Below are 3,379 nucleotides of genomic sequence, written 5' to 3'. Positions count from 1 at the left end.
TATACCAGCTAATAGCATAGATTCTCAATACGATATGGCACAAGAGAACTTTATTTATCCCAGGAGGGTAATTGATCTGCCAACAGTCAGAAAACACAAGGTACATGAGACATAAACTTAAAGTGATGAGTGGAGAGGATTGGGGATGGGCAAGGATTTGGGGAGAGGAGGTAGGAGTGGGAGAGTTTAATAGCCACAGGGAAAAAGGATCTCTAATGTAGTTCCACAAAATGCCGGAGTAACTCAGCAGGTCAGGCAGCATCTCAGGAGAGAAGGAATGGGTGACGTTTCGGGTCGAGACCCTTCTTCAGACTGAAGAAGGGTCTCGACCCAAAACATGATCAGTCTGAAGAAGGGTCTCGACCCGAAACATCTCCCATTCCTTCTCTCCTGAGATGCTGCCTGTCCCGCTGAGTTACTCCAGCATTTTGTATCTCATTCAAGGGCTGGTTGATTAAAGGCATTACAATTGTCATTCATTATAAAATTAAATTAAAACTGTCATGTTTAATTATCTGCCCCGAAGTGCAAGTTTTTGAACAATGTAAGCATGTTGATTGCCTTGTACATGCTATTGATTATTATTTTATTAATATATATTTTACATTTCCCACGTTCAATGCTTGTGATCTCTAATTGCAGGTTGCCCTACTTGTTTAACGTCTCTGTTTCCGAGCTGCCTGCACGCCGTTCAATTACATTTGGCAAAGATATTTGTCGGGATGCAATGCTGAAGCTTCATAAGGTGCTGGTCAGACCGCATGTGGAGTATTGTGCACAGTTTTAGGCCACATATCTGAGGAAGGATGTGCTGGCTTTGGAGAGGGTCCAGAGGAGGTTTAAGAGAATGAGTGGGTTAACATATGATCAACGTTTGAAGGCACTGGGCCGGTACTCGCTGGAGTTTATAAGGATGAGGGGGGGAGAGATCTCATTGAAAGTTAGTATAAGAAAATAACTGCAGATGCTGGTACAAATCGATTTATTCACAAAATGCTGGAGTAACTCAGCAGGTCAGGCAGCATCTCAGGAGAGAAGGAATGGGTGATGTTTCGGTTCTGAAGAAGGGTCTCGACCCGAAACGTCACCCATTCCTTCTCTCCCGAGATGCTGCCTGACCTGCTGAGTTACTCCAGCATTTTGTGAATAAATCTCATTGAAAGTTACCTGGTGAAAGCCCTGGATAGAGTCAATGTGGAGAGGATGTTTCCACTAGTGGGAGAGTCTAGAACCAGAGCCCAAAGCCTCAGAATAAAAAGATGTACCTTTAGAAAGAAGAGGAATTTCTTTAGTCAGAGGGTGGTGAATCTGTGGAATTCGTTAGTTTTCACACTTCTGTAGCTCTTGGCCGATGGGAGTGGGGAGAGAAAGGAGTGACCGGGGAGGGTGAGACAGTGTTGCAGTGGATAAGCTAGTGGCCTTGCTGAGGCAGCGTGAGGTGTAAATGTGAGGGAGGTTAGTTTGTGTTCTGTTCTGGGCTTGTTTGGAGTTGGCATACACATGTACTGTAGCCTCTGGCACTACTTAAATGTTGCACGTGTACAACAATTGTCCAAAACAACGGTACAAAATGTACAGGGTCCCATCCCACCGGCAATAAATCATAGAGGAGAAAAGATTAAAAATATAGAGTAGGAATATATCTGCTACTCTCCAGCAGTACAGATTCCCTATGTTCCAGGGGCAGTGGGGAGTGCACACTGCTACTCTCCAGCAGTACAGATTCCCTATGTTCCAGGGGCAGTGGGGAGTGCACACTGCTACTCTCCAGCAGTACAGATTCCCTATGTTCCAGGGGCAGTGGGGAGTGCACACTGCTACTCTCCAGCAGTACAGATTCCCTATGTTCCAGGGGCAGTGGGGAGTGCACACTGCTACTCTCCAGCAGTACAGATTCCCTATGTTCCAGGGGCAGTGGGGAGTGCACACTGCTACTCTCCAGCAGTACAGATTCCCTATGTTCCAGGGGCAGTGGGGAGTGCACACTGCTACTCTCCAGCAGTACAGATTCCCTATGTTCCAGGGGCAGTGGGGAGTGCACACTGCTACTCTCCAGCAGTACAGATTCCCTATGTTCCAGGGGCAGTGGGGAGTGCACACTGCTACTCTCCAGCAGTACAGATTCCCTATGTTCCAGGGGCAGTGGGGAGTGCACACTGTTCACCATCCATGCCCTCTGCTCCACGATGCCAATTTAAACCTGCACATTGTTTATATCTCTCCATCTCCCCTGCCTGTTCGAGTCTCTGTCCAAAATACTTCCTAAACTTTTGACACGGTCGCAGGGAGGGCGTGCAAACTCCGTACTGACAGCACCCGTAGTCGGGATCGAACGTGGGTCTCTGGCGCTGTAAGGCAGCAACTCTACCGCCGCGCAACTGCGATCCAGAACCAGGGGCCACAGTTTAAGAATAAGGGGTCGGCCATTTAGAACTGAGATGAGGAAAAACTTTTTCAGTCAGAGAGTTGTGAATCTGTGGAATTCTCTGCCTCAGAAGGCAGTGGAGGCCAATTCTCTGAATACATTCAAGAGAGAGCTAGATAGAGCTCTTAAGGATTGCGGAGTCAGGGGGTATGGGGAGAAGGCAGGAACGGGGTACTGATTGAGAATGATCAGTCATGATCACATTGAATGGCGGTGCTGGCTCGAAGGGCCGAATGGCCTCCTCCTGCACCTATTGTCTATTCCCCACCGAGTTGTTTTTAAAATTCGTGTCAAGCCTTAGTCAGGCTAGATTTGGCAAAAACGTGGACTGTTCTGACCTGCATTTTAGAAGGACAACATTGAGGCATTGGAGAAAGTGCAAAGAAGATTGACTAAAATGGCAGCAAAAACGGAGAATTTATGGATATCAGAAAAGATCAAACAGATTGAGGTTTCCTCTTGAAAGGGAAACATTTCAGCTGAGCCAGTCAAGGTTTTAAAATAATGAATGGTTATACATAGAAAATTTGTTTCCATTTTCATAAAATGTATACATATGTACATATAAAAGACAGATACTGTACAAAGGGTGAAACCATGCAGAGAATGGTTAGAATGTGGTTGAGGCAAATTGTAAATAGAAAGGAGATGATGGTTTACAGAAAAAAAGACACAAAATGCTGGAGTAACTCAGCGGGTCAGGCAGCATCCCTGGAGAATATGGATAGGCTATATTTCAGATTGAGACCCTACTTCAAAGTCCGAAGAAGGGTCTCGACCCAAAGCATCACCTTCCATGTTCTCCAGAGATGCCACCCCATTCCAGCACTTTGTACTCGAGGAAAAAGTTTTGTTAACCATGCCAGGTGAAGGAAAATGGACGGAGAATCGTATTAAGCATCACCACCTGTACAGATCCATCAGACTAAACAGTTGGTACAGAAGTATAGAAGT

The sequence above is a fragment of the Rhinoraja longicauda genome, chromosome 6 (assembly GCF_053455715.1).
Source record: "Rhinoraja longicauda isolate Sanriku21f chromosome 6, sRhiLon1.1, whole genome shotgun sequence".
NCBI lineage: Eukaryota > Metazoa > Chordata > Chondrichthyes > Rajiformes > Arhynchobatidae > Rhinoraja > Rhinoraja longicauda.
This window is presented reverse-complemented; position numbering follows the sequence as displayed.